A 22,112-nucleotide genomic window follows, 5' to 3' on the forward strand; every position below is an offset into this window, starting at 1 on the left:
GAGTTGAAGGAAGAATAAAGTGAGAAGCATGAGGAAGTTCACATTGTTGATTCAATCACAAGGGGGGAAATCCCAGGGGAGAGAACTCTTGACAAACTAGTTCCAGCTGATAAATAATGCTATGGCTCTGCCTTCTGCGCAGATTTCCAAGATTTCAGTTCAGGTTACATTTTTTCACATTTTCCCAGTAGAAGTAATGAATAGAGTTTATAATGATGCCTCTCGGGGCGAAGTGGCTTTAGAAAACGAAATTAAAACATAATTAAAGAGTTTCATACACATCAGGCCCTTCCAACGTGCTTGCTTGCCTGTAACTATCACTTCTTTATTCTCTCTCCACTGTAACAAACTGCTTTAAAGAGAAGTGTGTTTGGATGTCTTCACATCATGTCTTTTCATTTTCTGTTGGAGCTACGCTGATTAGGCTAACATCCTGCAATTACTGTCCCATCAGCATTATGGAGTTTAACTATTCACATGTCTTATTGACTCATTAAGTGACTACATTAGCCATATTTAACTTGCTTGATGCAAGTCCACACCTATTCCCTTCCCCTTAATTCCTCTTCTGCCCCTCAACTTTTCCTCTCCTGCTTTATGTTCTCTCTCTTTTTGAAAACTGAAAACCTATTGAGACCAGTTAGTGCTGCTTACGTGTTTATATAGGTGTAAGACCATCTACCAAAGAATGAAGACCCTCTTAGAGCCCACATCCCTCAAGAAAGCTGACTATCCCCTTCCTGGGAGCTTCCTGCTACCAATAACTCCTCAGATAGTGGTGGGGCAAGGGTGTCATGAGCATCACCCCATCGATGCTAGAATTTTGGCTACCTTGATCCTATGCAGGTCTTATGCACATTCTCACAGCTGCTGGGAGTTCCTGGGTGTAACTGTGCTTTCATGTCTGGAAAATACTGTTTACTGCAGACATCTGCTCCCTCTGGCTCCTTACAGTTTTTCTACCTTTTAATTCAGGTGATGTTTGAGCCTTAGGAAAAGGGCTGTGACATGTATGTCTTGTTTAGAGCCCAGCACTCCACAGTCTCTTATTCTCTGCACATTGATATAGTTTATTACTGTATCTGTTCCCTAGGGCATATGACCTGGCTGGTCATGAATTGAGATGGTGTTTATGGACCAGACATGGGGCTCATCTTGTGGAGCTTTCATAAATTCCAACAAGAAAGGGTTTGGTTACTCCTACAACATTCATGTTGCTACTGCAACAACAGACTTCTCTTGCTATGCCAGTCATTATTATAGTTACAAAGGTTCAGAGCTGGGTAAGACTTATAATGAATTTTCTCTCCATGCTAACAAACATCTAGGGCTAAGAGATGCTCCAGCACACAAGAACATTTGCTCAACTATGTTCATAGCAGCCTTATTCATAATAGCCAGAACATGGAAACAGCCTAAATGTCCCTCAGTTGCAGAATGGATAAAGAAACTGTGGTACATTTACATTATGGAATACTACTCAGCCATTAAAAACAAGGAATTTTCAAAATTTCCAAAATGGATTGAACTAGAAATGATCATAATGAGTGAGTTAACCCAGAAGCAGAAACACTCAAATGGTATATACTCACTTATATCTGAACACTAGCCCAAGTGGGACAGAGGGGAGGACATCCTATTGGGACTCTAGGTGAGAGAAGCATGGGAGAATGGGGAAATAGAAGGGTCCAGAGGGTCCTAGAAACCTACAAGAAGATCTGGGCCCAGGGGTCCTGCTCAAACTATGGCATCAGCCAAGGACAATAAACTTCAAACCCCTACCCAGATCTAGCCAACGGACAGGACATTCTCCACAGTTGAGTGGAGAGTGGGGACTGACTTTTACACTCTGGTGCCCTCTATTTGACCACGTCCCCTTAATGGGGAGGCCTGGTGGCACTCAGAGGAAGGATAGCAGGCTACCAAGCAGACTTGATACCCTATGAGCATATACAAGGGGAGGAGGTCCCCATCAGTCACAGTCACAGGGGAGGGGAGTAGGGGGGAAATGAAAGAGAAGGAGGAATGGGAGGATACAAGGGATGGGATAACAATTGAGATATAATATCAATAAATTAATAGAATATATTTTTAAAAAAGAAAGCTAGCTACTAGGGAAGAGGCTTCTAGATTGGGGCTAGCTTGATTTGTCTATATCCAGTTACTCAGATATGTACTGCCTTTAGCAATAGGATGCTACCAAATATTTTTTGAGTGTGTTTTAGTTACTGTTTTGTATCTGTGAAGAGATGCCATGACTAAGGCAACTTATAGAAGAAAGCATTTAATTGGGGACTTATTGATAATGTCTGTGGGCTAGTGTATTATTATCACAGCAAGAATAGTGGTGGCAAGCAGGAAGGTAGGCAGGCAAGCAGCATGGGGCTGGAGAAGTACTTGAGACTTTTACAGTCTGATCCAAAAGTAGCAAGCAGAAAGAGACAGAGAGAGACAGAGACAGAGAGACAGAGACAGAGAGAGAGAGGCAGAGAGAGAGACAGAAAGAGACAGAGACAGAGAGACAGAGAAAGACAGAGAGACAGAGAGAGAATAGGCCAGAAATGGCCTTTTGAAACATCAAAGCTTACCTCAAGTGACACACCACCAACACTACACCTACTCCAACAAGAACATGCCCCCTAATCCTTTCCTCACAGTTCCACTAACCAGGCACCAAGCTTTTAAACGTATAAGCCTATGAGAAGCATTCTCATTTAAAACACTACAGAGGGTAAACAATATGCGTGAGAGTCTATGGAACCCCCCCACCCCACCCCCCGAACAACTCCAGAAGAAGTAATCCATACTTGTCCCTGAAGTTTTGTTTTGATAGCCAATGAGTAATTGTCCCCCTGTTATAGCGTATCTCTTTGTAAATCCCTTTTATTTGTGCTTACGTATGAATTTTCAGAAACTCCTGCACTAATCAGTTTCCATACCGCACTTTCAAGGATTTTTTAAGAGTCAGTTATGCTGCTCATATTCCTCCTCTACAGTGACACACACTCTCCAGACACATTGATCTCTTTCTGCTCCATTATTCTTATTTACCAGTCCTTATGCTTGGATTCTATCTCCTTTTCCTTGAAATCCACTCTCCATGGGCCCCTTGCTAATTTTCTGCCTTCAATGGGTACTTCAATTCAAACACATGTATCTAAAGATTCAAAGGTAACATCCGCGTGCGATGAAGAACATTCAGCCTTTGTCTTCCTGGGGTTTCAGTTTCCTCACTCAGAATGACTGTTTACAGCTCTGTCCAGTTACCTGTGAAACTCACTTTCATTTACAGCTAAACAGAATCCCACTGTGTCTCTGTATCACATTTTCGTTATCCATTCATCTGTTGATGGTCTTCTGGGTTATTTCCCTGTGTTGGCTATTGTGAGTGTAGCAGCAATGAACATGGATAAAGAAGTATCTTACAGTAAGTAGAATTGAGCCTTGTGGTAATATGCCCAGAAGTGATGTAGATGGGTCATTTGCTCGATTTACCTTTAGCTTTTTGAAGAAATTTCACACTGATTTTCATATTGGCTTACACCCGTTTGCACTCCGACAAACATTGAATAAGTGTTCTTTTTTTTTTTTTTGTCCACAGTAGCATAAGATGAAATTTAAAGGTAATTTTCATCTCATTGTTCTGCTAGTGAAGGATATCAAATATTTATTTTAGCATTATATATGGTTGTAAGCCTGCAGGTGGGCAAGAGCAAGAAGTGATCTTTCAACTACTAAGCTCCCTCTCCAGCACTCAAGCCTTATATCTTTTCATCAACATCTAATAAAAGCCAAGAGGATCTGTCTTCTGAATTAGTCTTGTAACTTTCTCCAAACTAAAAACATTCTACAACATATTTTTGCATGACTAGAGGCAGAAAATGCTCATAACTTAAACGTACGTTTTGAAGGAGGCAAATTCTAGCCTATTATGGAGATACTAGTGCTTAAGTACTTAATTGTACTGATTTCATTCCGCAATTAAAATTAACTTAAGAATTCGGAAATTGACAGTTTTATTTTTAAACTGCTTTCGATTTATTTGACATGGGTGAACAAAATATACCCAGCAGGTTAGCCCAGAGTACACACCCTGAAGTGTACACTGCTCATCTCTAAGGCCCTCATGCTGGACTGCTCAGAAACTATTTGTAGAATGAAGGAAAATGCGTAAGCAGTGATATTCCAGGCAAATGTTGTGAAATCAGTCTCATGACTAATGTTTTCAAAGGAAGAACTGGAGTATTTTACAACTAAAGTACAACCATATCTGATGCACCAGGGGTAAAGACTATGTCTTAAATACTTTAAGAATTGGTTTTGGCTGCACATTTGGAATCTGGAAATAGCAGTGACCCTAACAAAATTGATGAAATCTAGAGTTAACAGTTAAAGTTCAGGCTTGAGAGAGCTGTTTCTCAGGATCAGCTGGAATCTGAGCTCCTAGGCCTTCATGGTTCAGCATCCTAGTGGAAGTCTTGCTCATTCAGGGTCCTCACTGTTTGCACAGTTAGGAGATATCTACCTAGATTACAAAACAAGATTCCTCACAACTCCACTCAGGAACCACTTCATGCACAGTACTATATTTCCTAAATTGATAAAATGTATTTTTAAATGAGTTCAGGTTTAGGCTTCCTTTGAGTGGGCGGGGGAGGGGGTATATAGTAGCAACAGGCACTAGCTACTGAGTTGTATCCACCTATCAACAAATGTAAGACCTGACAGGCTGTGGTCAGAAGTCTAGGGGAGAGCAATAGGGCCAAAGAGGGAAGACGTGGGACTGGAAGATATAAGTGAGAGGACATTATTAGGGATGGAATCTACATAAATTATAATAGATATAAAAAACAAATATAACCCAAATGTCTTAATTTGTGTTTGTTTTTTTTTTGCTGGTATCATTCCCCTCCAAAATAATAAACATATGTTATTACCTAGCACATCAGATTAATTTTTTTTATTAAAACTAGACAATTAATTGAATGAGGTCTTAAAATAAGACCAAATGTATCTCAATGAGATAAGATGGGATTTTAAACCCAAGTGGAAGCATTAAAAATATTTTTCCAAAATGGGGAAACATTGATTTATTTTATTTTTAAGTGCCCTGGTGTTTTGCCTGCATGTATGTCTGTGTGAGGGTGTCAGATGTTGGAGTTACAGATAGTTGTGAGCTGCTGTGTGATTGCTTGAGACTGAAGCTAGGTCCTCTAGAAGGGAAGTCAATGTTCTTAACCACTGAACCACCCCTCCAGTGTGAGAAACATTTTATATGTCATCAAAAATGTATAAGGACGGTAGGGATGTGTTTCACATTAAGTTCTAAATCACCTTCATGAGGATTTCAAAATAGCAAACATGTGTTTTGTGTTCCAGGATACATTTTGAAACAGCTATTTTGGGTTCCTAAATACAAATGTTTCTTTAGTTGCTTAATGTGAAAACAGTGCAGTGCTCTGCCCTGAAGATACTGCGTGAGTGTGGGTTAACACGACCCCACTTGTGCAAGCCTGGAGAGAGATAGAGTCTCTGGTTTGATAGTAAATATTAATAGTCAACTATTGAATAATATAATTTTTGTCTATTTATTTAAACAATAAAACTAACCAACACATGTTATTTTCTAGAGGAAAATGCTTTATGTAAAGGATAGTTTTCAGATTTAAAATTGAAAGCGTGTGACACTTTTATTGATCAATGAAAGATAAAGCACTTTGTAACAGTTCAGCAAATTAGAAATTCAGAACAAGCTGATACTTTAAAATGTATTAGTTTCTGCTGTGACATATGAAGCATGTCTCTTAAGCTTAAGCTCAATATGAAAATGAAATTTTACTAAAAATTTTTAGTATTTACCCACGATTTCCAGAAACATTTTCTATCTTATATGTAGTAAAACATAGGAGATACGTCACTAGTAACTCAAAAATGTGTTGCTAAACATACGTTTTGTTAAGACAGGCCTTACAATGTAGCCTTGGCTGGCCTGGAACTTCCTCTGTGGTCCAGTCAGGCCTCAAACTCGAACAGAGATTTGCCTGCCTCTGTCTCCTGGCTGCTGGGATTAAATTTATATGCCACCATACCCAACTGCCAAACACAATATTTCAACATAGGAGACAGAAAGCCATAGATGAACAAAGGAAGCCACCAAAGAGATTAACATTCAAAACAGGCTTACAAGCATTTTAAAATGACCGAAAATACTGTTAAGGCTAAAGTATATGTCATATTTCGATATGTTTTCTAACTTTATGGATGTAACCCATTTTCATATGCTTAGGATAGAGCCATGTGCTGGTCCTGGGGAGACATGAAGTTTTTCACCTGACATAGGGCACTGACCAGAGACCAAAAAAAACCAAAACAAAACAACAACAAAACCAATTGCAACGTGTTATGAAAAGTATGGGCTCGGGATCCCTGGGACCAAGGTCTCAGCACAAAGGAGATTTATTTGCCCCAGAGGAACTGAGGATGGAGAATACAGGACAAAGACAGGAGATGGGGGAGTAGGAAGAGAGAGAAGGCAGAGGGAGACAGGGGAATTTGTCCCCCAGGGGGACAAAAGGGATACCTCTGGAAATAGAGGAGACAGACAGGGCCCATAGGAAAATGACAGTTTATAAATGTACAAGGGAAAACCCCATGTTAGGATGAGCTGTTTAATTGTAATTGGGCATTTTACTTAGGTGATCCAAAAGGGGCTTTTGATTGCTGGACTTCGGTTCTTCAGCTTTTGATAACTTGACCCTGATAGTCAAGTCTCAGAAGGAGGAAGTAGCTAAATAGCAGAATAGACCTTGAGGGCTAGCTTGAGGAATGCAATCTATCAGTTTTTATCAAGGCAGAGAAAACAGGGGAGGAGGGCAAGGCCTGTCAGAGCCTTTTTGGCCAAGCTCGAGCTGGCCAGAGACCCTTCACAGCCTAGATTAGCTTTAAGAACCATTCAGTTTACAGTGGGAGCAGGGATGGCTCACAGGCAGTGGCATCATCTAAACCCCATCACCTCAGCCTTCGTGACTAGAAAGACACACCGCTCTGGTGTTCTCTGCACTACATGCTGGTAACGTGACCAACGGGAGAAGTTCATCTCTCTCTAATAGTTCTTATTAGTCACATAACCTTTGGGAAGGGACTTTTGAATCCTGTTTCAGACTTCCTGGTGCTTGAGTTGCCTACATCCTGGGGCTTGTAATTGTCGTTTGCTCCCCGAGTCTTGGGACCCTCCCTCCAAGAGGCAATGCTTCAACTGAGTGGGAACTGACACATCAGGTCAGAAACCTGCTCTCACTTCCCGATCTGGAAACAACTGAGGAGTGTACAGATTAAATGCTTCCACTCAGCTGACAGGTTAAGATTTCTCTTCCGCCTTTCTTTTTAACCACGCTATTTGTGTATCCTACAAAGAAATGAGGTTCGCTGAGGCCGCTTTTCTAGACCTTTGTCTTATTTGTCACTTCCACAGCCTCCCCGTTTCCCTCCTAACCTTTTCTATGGTGCCTCCTCTGCTCCAAACTGCAGGCACTTCTGCATTCATGACATCGTTCTTCCAGGACCCTCATTGTTGTCTGCTTCCTTTTTAGGCCTCTCCCTTGTCTCTTCCTGTCCTCCATCCTTCTTGGCACACGGGAAAGCTAAGGCTTGCCCTGAGTCTTGTTTATTTTATTTAGTAGTTAATTATGGCGTTCCCCCTTCCCATCCCCTGGTAAGATTTAACAAAACCTTTTTGTTTTGTTTTGTTTTATTTTATTTTTAAATTTATTTTTTCTTTTTAATACACATTTATATTATTACACATATATACAATAAATTACCGACAGCAAGAAGAACCAGGAAACAATCAGGATTATATAAATGTTACATTCATAGTGTTTTGACTATTTGTATTTGCCAACCTTGAAGAAAACATCTTTCTTTTCTAGGTGTGTCTAAAATTCCGAATGTAAATCAATATCTGTCATAGCTCATCTTTATCACTTATATCATTTATTGAACAGTTTCTGGTGTCTTTCTCTATAGAGGCCTGCCATTTTTCTCTTTTCCTAATTCATCTCTGATTTCCTTTTTCATATATCAGAAATCCTTGGAATTCCTTTTCCTTTGTTATGAAAAATCTTCCCGTGTATTTCTGGAGCTATTTTTTTTAATGACAGTTTTATTTCTCAGCTTGCAATTTATTAAGATATTTAATTTAGGTTCCCCCCCCCCCCCCCCGTTTACTCATACCACACTAGATTATTATAATTAGATTAACAAACTATGTTTAAAATTACAAATGCCGTGCTTCCCAGGGGTGAGCCATGAGAGGGTTACAGCTGGTTAGGGGAGGAACTGGAAGTGAGACAGTGAAAACTCAACTGAAGACTAAATTGTCTTAATTTGTATTCTTCATTCTAGCTCTTATGAAATTAAATAATGATGTCCTCATCTTTAATCTTAAATTATGTATATATGTACACACACACATACACACACACACACAAATATATATATATATATAATTTAATGCGTAATCACCTATGAAAACACTAGCTGCTATGGATATTCAGGCAAAGCTGACAAATAGATGACTTGACGTCTGAGATATTAAATATATTGAACTTACCATAGCTTATCGCGGCCAAGATGAACGTTCTTTTCTGCATTTGAACATTTTTGAAATAGGGCTACAACTACTAAAGAAAGATTGAATGTGACTGTCAATTGTTGGATACATTTTTACATATGTTGAGAAAAATATTGTTTAGAACTTTCCCTTGAGGGAAAAAATGCCAGAGAAAACATTGGTGATTTCTTGTAAGAATGTTGTATTGCGCATGCTGTTGGTGACAGATGATGATGATGTGCAGGATAGAAATGAAATATTCTGCTCAGCTCTTCAGAAGAACTGGATTCTTCAGGTAAGGTATTTTAACACTATAACAATAATTTTGCTTATAATGTAATATGTCAAAAATATTGGTTTATATTTGTATACAAATTTTTAAGGTAAAAACATAAAAATTCAAAAGAATGACAGTTAAACTTCTGCTCATTTAATAGAAAATAATGTCACGTAAATTCAACTTTCTATGTATTGAAGTAGCAAGAACCATTTTGAATTTTAAAAAGTGTCAAACTCATGATTCCTTTGAGACTGTGATGTGAACTTTGGCCATTCACATCTCATGAACTATTATAATATTTTAAATCTCATTAACTATTATAATGTATAAAAGGAATAACAAATGTCCAGTCAATAAGACATTTGTCACATTGATCCACTAATAAAAAGCAATTTTGTAAGAGATGGATTTGTGTCTTGGGGCGAAAGATTTTGTAACCTGGAAGATTTCCTTTTTTCCTGCTTAAAAAAAATATATAATCTTTCTATATAGAGCCTTTAATATGTGAAGTATATATCTATACATAAAATAGAGATTTTAATTTAAAAAATTTAATTAGTTTGTTAAAGCTTACCACTGATGTTTCTTTTTTTTCCCTTTTTTTTATTAATTTATTCTTGTTACATCTCAATGGTTATCCCATCCCTTGTATCCTCCCATTCTTCCCTCCCTCCCATTTTCCCCTTATTCCCCTCCCCTATGACTGTTCCTGAGGGGGATTACCTCCCCCTGTATATGCTCATAGGGTATCAAGTTTCTTAAATTGAGTTAAACATGGTACAAATTTAATCTACATAAGTTGATAACTCTTGCTTAAGCCTGCTCCTCCGTAGAATCTTTTTACTTCTGACAGCCATTCAGGTCTCTAAGATAGTGCTTCTTAGGATGTCTCCATGATGTAAGAGCAGGTCTCAGAGAAGCTGCTCAAATACAACTGATGTACTAGGACTGTTTGTTGAGCTTAGGAGGAATCATACTATTTTTGTAAGGAATAGGGACATATTCAACATCCAGAAGCGTTAGAACAGTTGAAAAGCAAGTGCAGTGCTTCCCAGGGCTGGTCCATGAGAGGGTTACAGCTGGCTAGGTGAGAGACTGGGAGTGAGACAGTGATCACTCACCCTTCAGGCACTATGTGGGGTCGGAATTCCTACAGCCCCAGTCAACACTGAACTTAGATGTAAAAATAGTACCTAGTTGCCCCCAAACAAAAATGCATTCCTTGGCATTCTTTTGTAAATCCATTGGGTATAGCCATACCTTAGCAAAAGCCCAATACTGTATCATTGTTAAGCTGCTGATGTTCTCTAGTTATTGTCTGTCATTGGAGGAGGAAGCTGCAGTTCTGGTACATAAAGATGAGAGTATAAACTTAAGTCTGTCATTCTAGGGGCTTACCCTATACCTTAAAAACCTGGAAAAGTCCACTGAATGGCTAAAATAAACTGTAGTGTTTAGGTATGGTTGTCTTTTATGTGGCTCTTTTTCCTTTTGCCAAATGTTGTAAAGTCTGAAATCTTTTGCACTGAAGTGTCAAACCTTATTATTGTACATCTCATCAAGGCAACTTGTATAATTCACCTTTTGTTTTCAATGAACCTGAAGTGTTAATCGCATGATGTACTCTATGCAACTCTACTTACACCTTTTGGGTTGACATCGTATTTTCTACATTGATTTAATGATTGATGGAAGATTTTATAACTTGGCTATGTTCTCACATGGTACTAACCCTAGATGCATATACATGTGTTCTGTATAATAACTGAAGGGCCATGGTATACTAAATAGTGGATGCACCTGTTTATAACAATAAAACGTTGATAGAAGGTAAAAAATAAAACACACAAAAAGTGAGAAGCCCAAAGGACAACCCAAGTTTCATGGGTCAAAATACTCAGTGGTTTTTAGTTTGTATATCTGATTCAACTAAATCACCAATTTACTATCCACAGTCACACTTAAAATTCAGATACAACAATAACAACAAAAATACCACCACAAAAAAAAAAAAAGATTACTAAATAAAAAGCATGGACTCCTCTCTCAGGACATGAAGGGACTTTGTTAGTCAGCATCCTGTCACTATAACAGCAGCCCAAATGTTAAACAATTAAATAATAAAGATGAAGGCTTTGTTTTGGCTCATGCTTTTTGATTGGACAGTCTAAGATTTGCTTAACCCACCTCTGGACTTCAGATAAGGACACCAGTTACCATGGCAGTTCATAGTAAACTGCTTCACTTCATGACTAAGAAGCAGAAAGAAGAGGAAGAAAGAACTGGGGTCTCATTATTCCTCTGAAAGCAAATCCTCACAGCCTAAAGTCTTAACCTCAAAAAGTATCACTCTCAGGACCAATTCTCCTAGCTAATCTGCTGTTTTTTTTAAGCTATGGCAGAGGTAATAACAGGACAAAAGCATAGTCTAATAGTGAAAATAGAGTACACATTTGGCAAGACAGTAAAGCTTTCTAACAAGAGAGATCGCCAGTATCTTAGAACTGTTCATTTAATGTGCAGAGAAAAATACATATTGATGCTTAGGTTCCAAATAATCTTTACTGAGTGAATAACTGATCAAGAAAAGGCAGTTAAATGTTTTTGTAACCGTTAAATCAGCCATCAGCCTTTTGAAGTACATGACAGGAAAACAGGGGGAATTTGGCAAGGACAAGATAAGAACCTGGCTCTATATTTGGGAGGATTGCATTAGATTTGGGTGCTGGCAAACCCATGGAATACAACTTGATATGCTGTCCTAGTTTCTCTTTTGGTGCTCTGATAAAATACTGCGACAAAAGCAACTTATGAAAGAAAGGGCTTGTTTTAGCACAAGGTTCAAGGTACCGTCCATCATTGCAATGGAAGTGTAGGCAGCAGGAGCTTGTAACACTGGCTCACATTATGTCTGCTGTCAGAAGAGAGCAATGAATACATTCATGAATTCTAGCATTCAGCATATGTATGTTCCCCCAACCTATACAGCTCAAAATTCCCTGCCCGGGTAATGGTGCCACCCAGTGTCATTTAGATGGATCCTATATGCTTTAGTCTGCATTCCTTCACTGAGGAACCTAAGTTTCACGAAGTTGCAGGAAGCCTTAGTTTTTTCCTTCTTATTGGTGAGTAGTTCCCTATAATATGGCTGTGCTATGTTGTTTGTAAAGTTTGGCAATTACGAATATACCTACTTAAGCATTCACACACAATTTTCTCTATGACCATACATTTCATTTTACACAGATACATAATTTGGAATGGAAAATGATTAGATCATAGATACACAGATTTTTGATAAGCTACCAAACTGTTTTTCAAAGTGTTCATGCCATTTTATATCACAACTATCAAGAGTTGCAGTTACAGGTTGGGGAGTTGGATCAGTGGGCCAAATTCTCATCTCAGTTGTGAGCAAGAGGTGAAGACAGAGCATCCTTGATGGAATCGGTTTAGGTAGATGTTCTAGCTTGTAGGAGGAACGAGACCTGCTTGAGCAGGAACAAGACCTTCCTGGCAACACACATGCACAGAAGGAGGCTTCATGTAGAGTTAGTGGGAGACATGCCTGGACATGCTTGGGCATGCCCAAAGACTGACTGCCCAGAGACCGTGATGTCATGATGGGAACCCGGGAGGAGGAGCCACAGCAGAGCTCGCAGTGTGGGAGCCAATAGGATACTGGGAGGGAGCTGTAAAGGCATGCTCCATTTCTGCATCTACCATTCACCTGACTCCCAAAGCCTGTGTCTTTAACTGCCCCAATGCACTGTCCTGGCAATGCTAGTTAGTGCTTATCATCTTGATCCAAGCTGTAGCAACTGAGAAAATGCCTCCTGCAGATTGCCTGGAGGCAAACCTATAGGACAGTTTCTTGATTGCCATGATGAATGAATCATGTGTGGAGCCCAGCCCCTGTGGGCGGTGTTACCTCTGGGCAGGCAGCCCTGAGAGATATAAGAGAGCTGAGTGAGATCCATGGGGAGCAAGCGAACCAGCAGCATCCTTCCATGGCCTCTGCTTCAGTTCCTGCCTCCCAGGTTCCTTCTTTGAGTTCCTGACTTGGCTTCCCTAGATGATGAGCTGTAACATAGATGTTAAGCCAAATAAAGTCCTCCCTTCTCTCACTGCTTATGGACATGGTGTTCACCACATTAATAGACAGCAAATGAAGGCACTGAAATAGCCAAAATGGCACTCTGGTTTCAGCAAGGGGCCCTGCCTCCACAATGCAAAATGGAGAAAGAGTGGGAAAGACACTGGTAGTCAGGCCTGGTCCTCTACATATGCACACACAAGGGCATATGCACTTGCACACTTGTGGGTATTCATACACACACACACACACACACACACACACACACACACACACACACACAGAAAACAAACCCAACAAAATAAACCAGAACAAAATAAAAACCTAATGCTTCCAAATTCTGTTCATCTGTGCCCACACTGAGCACGGCTAAAGTCTGGTTAAAGCTCTCAGGTGGCTGTATATTGGTGTCTCACTGTGATTTGCTTTGCATTTACCTGATGGCTCATGGTGAAGATATTTCATTTGATTCCTGCTATGCTCTTAGTCATCTTCTTTAATGAACTGTTATTTTCCAGTTGCTTGGGACTTGCTTTGCGCCAGGCAGAGACCCTTCTTGTGAACACTACTTGAGGTTTTTGAAGGAGTGTTGCTTTGAAATTGCAAGAACAGAATATTTTCTATGTGAGTTGTTTAAAACTGAAGGATACTGTTCAAATATTTTCATGCCACCATCAATTTTTTTGGACGAAGTGCTTTATGCTTTCTAATGAAGTGTTTGTTTGATGATTTCAGTAGTTCTAGAACTTCTTGGAATTATGTCTTTAAGCACGCCCCTCCCCCCACCCCCCACCCCCCCCACCCCCCGTGCCCATCTATTGGCCTGCTTTCCTCTGCCTATGTGTATTAGCAGTTTGTTTTGTGTGTTTTGAGCCAGATTTTTCACTATGTAGCTCTTGCTGCTGTGGAACATCATATCTAGGCCAGGCTGGCCTCAAACTCACAGAGATCCACCTGCTTCTGCATCCTAAGTCACTAATGGTGTGTGCCACCACACCGGGCTACCTATATACTTTAAATTATGTAACTCGGCCTCAATCTTGGTGTTTTTTTCTATTTACCTTTCTTTTCTCTGTGCTACTCCTGGCTTTGCTGAGTCTGGTGTACTAATATATTTAATACATCCATCCAGTGTCTTCTTATTTCCAGGAAGCCTGTATTACTTTATTTTTACTATTCTCACTCATAGTGTAAATATGATACCTCTAAAACTAATCTACTGTTCCTTTGTTTTCCTTATCAAATTAATGATGAAGTCCTTTCCTGATAACCCTAATATCTCAGCTTTGTGTAGAACTATTTCTATTGTTTGGAATTTTGTTATTAACCCCATTCTTCTTAGCAGATTGCAAACATGCTTCATATGGTAAGCAGATATTGTGCATTGTAAAAGTATCCAGTGGTGGTATATGCACACAGAATTGACTCAGGGGGGTGGGGATTTTCTGAAAAGTATTTGTAGGTAGCATTTGTCCTTCTCAGGGGCAGGTAGAATACATGAAGATCTGAATTATTAGCAGCTGCCTACAGAGTGACCTGAGTCAACAGTGACTTGCAACTAGATAGATCCTTGGTCTGACTCTGAACCATCCTGTTCTCAGGGCCTTGCTTTTAAATGAGCCCCTCAGGGTGTTTGTCTCTTGAGGCCCCAAACTGCACCGGATTCTGTTCTGCCTTCTGCATCAGCCTTCTGCCTTCACTTGTATACCACCCGCACTGAGCTGCAAACTCTTAATGGTCGATTGAAAGGAAATACCTGTTAGGTTTATAGTAAGCCTCTTCTTTTCAGGAGCCATTATTCTTCTGAGCTCTCAAAGATCTGTGGATTTAATTGTGTGTCGGAGCTTTCTTACCTCTCCTTTCTTCTGTTTTACTGAAACATGTAGCACAGCATCCCATGGTAGCAACCCTGGCCTTAGTGGGAATCTCTGTTTGCTTCCCTTTCCCCAGAACCTCTAACTGGCATCCTGAGAACAGGATCAGAAAAACGCTTTAAGGGATTACATAGGCAGCAGATACTAGCTCCCCTGGAAATTTCTTCTCTTTCTTTCTGAAATTTTAGTTTGCCCAATTCTTGCTTTTGCAACTCTTCAAACTTGAAAAAAAAAAGTGTCTTTTTCAGCTATTACTTGGGGGTGAGGGGCATGTCCAATTCTTGTGATTTCTTTCATTTTATTTGGAAGCAAAATCTATTTTTCATAATTTGTAAACTTGTAACTGTTTTGAGTTGGATGCTCATATGTTACTGAAACAGTAAGATAGATATTCTAAAGGTATTGACAACAATATAAAAAAAAATCATGTTGGTTAAAACAAAATCAAGCACTTCTGCATACTGGTTTATTTATTTATAAATAATGTACATTTGGTATTTGACCTACATTTATGTAAGTATGTGTGAGGGAGTCAGATCCACTGGAACTTGCCTTATAGACAGTTGTAAGCTGCCATGTGGGTGCTGGAAATTGAACCCAGGTCCTCTGGAAGAGTAGCCAAAGCTCTTAACCACTATGTCATCTCTCTTGCCCTCTATCTATACACAGGACTAAGAGTGTTAGCTTGTGTCAGATATAGTGACTGATCTCTACTATGTCAGCACTCAAGAGGCAGAAGCAGGGCTATCATTGCAGGCCTGTCTAGCCTAGACCACACTTTGAGCTACAGGGCTGCCTGAACTACAGAGACAGGGCTGGTCTCTGACAACAAAACTAAACCAATTTAAAGAGACGCAGGATGCTATATTTATGGAGAGCACATAGATAAAGGAGATAGGTGAGACAGGGTAGTGTTGGAGAAGAAAAATGTGATGCAAGTATGTCATGTAGATGTATGAAAATGTCACAATAAAACTTTGTGTATGATTAACATGCTAAGAAACAGTGAAACGTTAGTCTGATACAGTGTCTGTGAAAAAATAAAATAAATGGCAGCAGCCTTCAAAAAGAAAAAGCAGCAGCTACATACACAGGATCTGGAAGAGGAATCAGACATTTCTGAGGTTTCACAGCATTTCCTGAGGCTCATTTACAAAGGGCCCTAGTACAGTTCCTCCTCTGGTTTTGAAGAGCTCACTCTCCTTGGCACATACTCCCTCTTTGATTTTCACATAAGATTAAATTGGTTTACCATCACTTAGAGCAGAGACTTTCATTACACAATTAAGTATTTTACCGTAAGTAATGTTATTGTTATCCTTTCAGGCTTCTAATCTTGAAGGTTTGCCTTCAATTTCTTCTCTGCTTCAGAGTAGTGATGACATCTTGGGCTTCTTGCTACATCCAGTACAGTATCTGACAGTTTCTCATCATTTCTAACATGATGCTTCCAATGTTCAGAAACACTGAAAGCCACAGGGTCACATATTTTACAGAATATATAGGAATTTTAGTATGTTGTCATCTCGATTTAATTTTGTATACGTTCCTGAGCTTTGCATTCATTTTAATAGATGAACACCCTAAACTGCTGATTCATGGTTGATGACATCTTTTTTCCCGTTTGAGATAGCATTTCCTTATTTTTTCTGGGTGCCCTAAAACTTACTATGTAGACCAGGCCTGCCTCAAACTCACAGAGAACCAACTGTCTTTGCTTTCAGAGTTCTGGGATTAAAGGCATGCACCACTACGCCCAGCTTAGCTAAACCTTTTGAATAACTTTATTCAAATTTTACATTTTTACGTCTTATTTGGGACCTACTGAGCAAAGGAGGCAGTTAAGTTCAATATACAAGCCAGAAGGAAAGCAATTGAATTTCTTCTTATTATGATAGTCACATAAATTTTAGATAAGGGAATGTCACAGGATTCAGCACACCTGCAATTCAAACAAAGGCTAGTTGATGAGAATTCAAACAAATTCTAATTGATCACTTTTAAAATTCAGTGTACGTATTTGTGTTTACAGCAAGGGCTGGGTGAACTGTAAGAAAGAAAAAAAGGGAAAGGGGCTCTGCCCCCTTGACATAAATTATATAAAATATTCGTAGGTAAAGCCTCAGTGTGGCTTTCCTGTGCGTGTTGGACATAAAACTAAGTGCTATTCACCAGTCAATACTGCTTATAACACAATGACCCACCACCCACATATAATCATAGGAAACTAGTTTGATACCTGAATTTAAAAACCATAATCAATACCATTACTCCTCTTCTTCCCTTTCAGAATTGTAAAAAAGCATCTGTAAGACTATTCTTGAAACTCAAATAGCTGCATGTCCTAAAAGGGAAAAAAGGACAGTAGTGGCAGGCCGGTTAAAATGGCTGCTGGAGCTGACTTGCAGGGCTAGTTTAAAGCAAATCACTGGGAAAGGGGTGAAGCAGGAAGCTTTCCAAACGTTGAGTTTGGACTGTTTTGTACTTGCCAGCTGTCTGATATTAGCAGAGTTCTTTAAATTCTCAACATCTCAATTTCCTCATCCATAAACTGAGCATGATAATGGTGAGTCCTGGTGTTGTAACAATTAAATGAATGCTGTGTGGGGGACACGCAGCATATGGCTTAGTGCACAGTGCTCAGTAAAGGAGAATGATTATTAGTGGTGAATTACAGGTATAGAAGCAGTAAAGCACAGCTTGGCGTGTTTTCTCTACAAACCTAAACTACACATTGATGCTATGTTCCCCTCCCCCCCTCCCCCATTGAAAATAAAGAAAACATTCCTTATTTTGAGCCTAGAAGGAAACATTTCTGTTGTTGTTTTCTTCAGGCTTGATAGTCAATTTCATTATTAAATGTTCTGATTTAGTTTCGGTTTAGACTGAATTCATCCCAAATAGAGCTTTGCAATGGTGCTGCTTACTTAAAATCTGTTTTATGTTTACTGGACTCAGTTGGCATTGATTCCCCATACAAAAACTTTTCATTACAGACACATCCTACTGTTCCCAAGGAGAAAGCTTCCCTGATGGGTGGAGCTCATCATCCAGATATGTCTTGTTACTTCACAGTATCTTTGAGCTAAACATTTTCCTTTAAGACCCAGGTCTTCAGCCATGGTGTATGTGATTTACTTGGGAGCTAGTTGGTTTGAGCTGAGTTAGCTTTGGACCAGTATTAGTATATTTGTCTCAGGTATCTGTTTAAAGAGTCTGTGCTGGTTTGAATAAGAATAGCCACCCCCCACCCTCATAGGCTCATATATTCAAATGCTTAGTCTCCAGGGAGTGGTGTCATTTGAAAGGATTAAGAAGAATGGCCTTGTTGGAGAGGGTGTAGTCTTCCTGAAAGGCTTCACTGAGATGGGCTATGAAGTTTCAAGGGTCCAAGATAGGCTCACTGCATTGAGGGATTTTTTTAATATTTAATACTGAATTATTATTTTAGTGAAATCAGTGGTTACTCCTTAACCAGCTTGATACCCAAATAACCACACAGAGAGAACGGGATCTATTTAATTAGCGTAAAACACAATGCCGCCCAATAATTACTCCATCCTAAACCTCCATGCTAGTAAAGTTTCTTATGGGTCAGATTTCCCACACTATGCTTACTTTTAAATCATCTCCTAGGCCAGATTAATTTCTCTTGATGTTTCCCAGTCTCTCCTTCCTCTTTCTTTCTCCTCCCCACTTTATACTTTCTTTTTACTTATATCATAGGACTGGCTCTTTCCTCCTGATGCTCCAAGATTCTTTTCAATTGCATTTTTTTCTACTCTTCCTGCCCTTTCTCTTCCCCTTACTTTATCAGGATGACCCACCCTATTCTCTGTTATTGTACAACATTGGCTATTTGGTTTTTACTGACAACACAAACAACAAATGATGACGTGTGTACACAAATTTGAAGCTAAAGATACTTAGAATAAACATCACAATGCAATATCCTGATTGATTTGGGGGGGGGGGTTGATCAGTGTTAGGATGAACAAAGGTAAACAACACAGTCCACAAAACATTATGCCAACACTAGTGCCTCTTTCTGTTCTTGCTGCTGTTGAATCTGGATCTAGAACTCTTAGCTACCATGTCTGGCTTCATGCTGCCATGTTCTTCATCATGATGGTAATGGACTAAACCTCTCAAACTATAAGCCAGCCCCAATTAAATGCCTCTCTCTCTCTCTCTCTCTCTCTCTCTCTCTCTCTCTCTCTCTCTCTCTCTCAGTTTTTCAAGAGGTTTTCTCTGTGTTATCTTGGCTGCCATAGACTCCCTTTGTAGACCAGGCTGTCCTCAAACTCACAGTGATCTACCTGTCTCTGCCTTACAAGTACTGAGATTAAAAAGCATGCACCACCACTCCTGGGAAATGCTTTCTTTTTATAACAGTTGCTATGGTCATGACATGGCTCTTCATAGCAAAAACAAAAAAAGCAAACAAACAAAAAAAGGCCCCAAAGCAAAAACAAACAAACAAAAAACAAACCACCAAGACACTATTATGAAAAAGATAGGTCTTAGACTATGAAATATATATATGCTATAATTTTGTCACTGTTCCACTCTACATATAAATATGTTGTCTCGTTCACCGTAGTTAATAACACAGCAGAATGACTCCTTCTTAGGAACTACTCTGTACCAGCCTAGTGAAGAATGGACCTTCTTATTTAATAAATGCTAAAAATACTTAAGAAAGTAGATAGCATAATAAGTACTCTTATGTACACAAATACCATCTCACAAGCCTACTATGGAGGCTGATGAATGTGGAAAAGGACCCTGAAGCTCCCAGAATTTGTAATAATTGCATATGTTCACTTGTCCAAGCATTGCCATAGCTTTCTCATGGAAGACACATTCGAGCAAATCGAGGCCCTTGGGAGAGCTTGTATTTTCAATGATACCAATCAACTTGCAGAAAGCAATCTGGCTATGGGCTACCACTACATAGGAAAAAGGTTGTTCAGTGCTGGAGTCTTTGCTGATGATTTCACCTGTGGGAATTTAAAAATCACAGCAGTAAAAACATTAGGCATTTGGCCTTACACTTAAAACAGAAGTACTTGAAAGAAGTGTCTGTTCAGTTCCCACACTCTGTGAATAGGACCTGTCCCTTGGATGTTTTTTTCTATTAGATTTTCACTGGAGGATAGGTAGTGTGGGACAGTAAATTCTGAGCTATCTGATGTGCTGCTTGTGATTGTCAGGAGCACAGCTCCCTGGTATAAGAAAGGCCCCTTGAGGGTGATTCATCCCCCACCATGGATGATTTGCTCACTACTTGGTTTCATCATCAAATAAGAGGTTTTTCTACCCAAGAAACTTTTACTGTTCTCTGAAGCTCTGGATTCACCTCTATCTTGAAAGAAGGTCCCTTTGAATGGCCTGGAATGTTGAAAAAAAAAAAGCCAAAAACTGGTGCCCACTGGTGATGAGTGAGTTCCTTGTTTCACAAATAGGTGTTGCTGTACAAACAGCTGCTTTTTATATGCCCTAAGTGATTAAGGAAAGAACACAATTCAGAAACTAGCTTACTGAATTGCAGATCTTCACTGAACTCTGCCAGATTCCCTTCTGTGCTGCAGCCTTCTATTCACACAGTTTCCAAACAAAAGGTAAAATCACAATCCACCCTCAAGTGGTAGGGTCCCCTCAGGGCTTGCGACTCTGCAAATCTGGAGTAGTCTATGGCAATGCCACAGGTGTCTGTGCCTCTCCTAACACCAAGAAGTTGTTTTCTCAGTCTCCTGCTTCTGATACAGAAATAAGACGCTGCTCGCAGTTTTTAATATTTGTCCCCTGTCTCCAGTCACTTAAACGGTTCCCTTAATCTTTCCTAGCTACCCTAAGATACTGCAATAGCAGGAAAACAGTTTCCTTAAGTCTCAGCCTTCCTGCCCCTCAACCACATGCTTGTTCCATCCTGGTCAACGCCCCCACCTAGTGGTTTAAACTTGCCAGCTTCCCTTCCCGCTCCAATAGCTTTTAACTGAGTGTGATAATGAAGATGCCAGTGGTAGGTGGATGGAATTAGAGGATGGGGACACCTTAAAATGTGGTGGAGGAAAAAATGACCTCTGGTCCTAGGGAAAGGAACAGAGAAAAAGGAAATATGTACATTTAAATATACATATTTAATATAAATTAAATATTAATAAATATTAAATATAATATAAATTAAATATAAATATAAATATATATACATATTTCCCTCTCAGCATCTTCTGCAGCCCAGTTTAAAGCATTTAGTTAAAGGAGCAGAGCGCCCTCTCAAAGCTTAGAAGAACTGCATTTTTTTCCCATGATACTTGCTGCCAAACGAAAGTGTAGTAATCTGACCATCATGCACTGTCCCTGCCTCTCCTCGAATATAACGGCTATAAACCTAAGGGGAGAGAATGCCCAGCATCAATTGTACATTCTAATTTTTTCCTGCCTGCCTGGCTTCGAGAGCCAAAAATGCAGGGAACTTGGTTTGGGGCCATGCCACCTTCAGTCGAGTCTCTTGAATTGCTTCACCCTTAAGACTGGAAGGATGATGGAGCAGATGATTCCCGGCTGAGGGCTGAGCCGGAATGATTTGAATCTTTAAAAAGCACACTTGGAGAGAACCCGACGAATCCAATTACACTGTGGATCTTAGATCCATCCTACATACCAAGCACAAACTTGGGCTCCTGGGAATTATAGTGGGGACCAGTTAGTCTTTAACATGGAGAATATATTGCTCTGTAAACTTTTGATTCGTTTGTAGACCTTGTATATTTGTTTTCCTCTGTTCAGATTGGAGGAAAAACCAAGGGTAAGGAATCTGCTGGGGGTTGGGGACCAAGCTGGCAAGCTTAGTGCCCCGTGTGGCAGAATAGACATCCTTTTTTTGAGGGCAAAGGAGACAGTCTGATGACTGTAGTTCTGATGGCTCAAAGGCTCCTTTATTTCCCTTTTCCTGGCCAGGCTGAGTGGAAGAACTTCCCTGGAAACTCGGGCGCTGAGCTGCAGAGCCACCTGAGCGGGAGGGTGGAGCGTGGAAGGTTTAATTCGCATACAGTAGTAGGCTTCTCTTTATGATACCGTTTTACATCTTGCAGACATCTTCTCTCATTTGACTCACAAAGCTAAAGGGGAGGACTGAGTGACAAGCACACATTTCTAAACGTAGATAGATAGGAAAAAAATGTGTTGTTACAGTACTAAGAGTTAAAGATGTCTCAAAGCCCCAAGCATGTAGTATAAAATGCACAC

At 39.8% G+C, this 22,112-nt stretch overlaps 1 protein-coding gene across 3 annotated transcripts in view; it reads right to left on the reverse strand.

Moving 5' to 3' along the window:
- The window catches only part of LOC311581975 (uncharacterized protein), an 89,676-nt gene that overhangs the window by 65,780 nt on the left and 1,784 nt on the right, over positions 1-22,112 (reverse strand). The window lies entirely within an intron of this gene.

Source organism: Acomys minous, assembly GCF_964271855.1.
Source record: "Acomys minous genome assembly, chromosome: 13".
NCBI lineage: Eukaryota > Metazoa > Chordata > Mammalia > Rodentia > Muridae > Acomys > Acomys minous.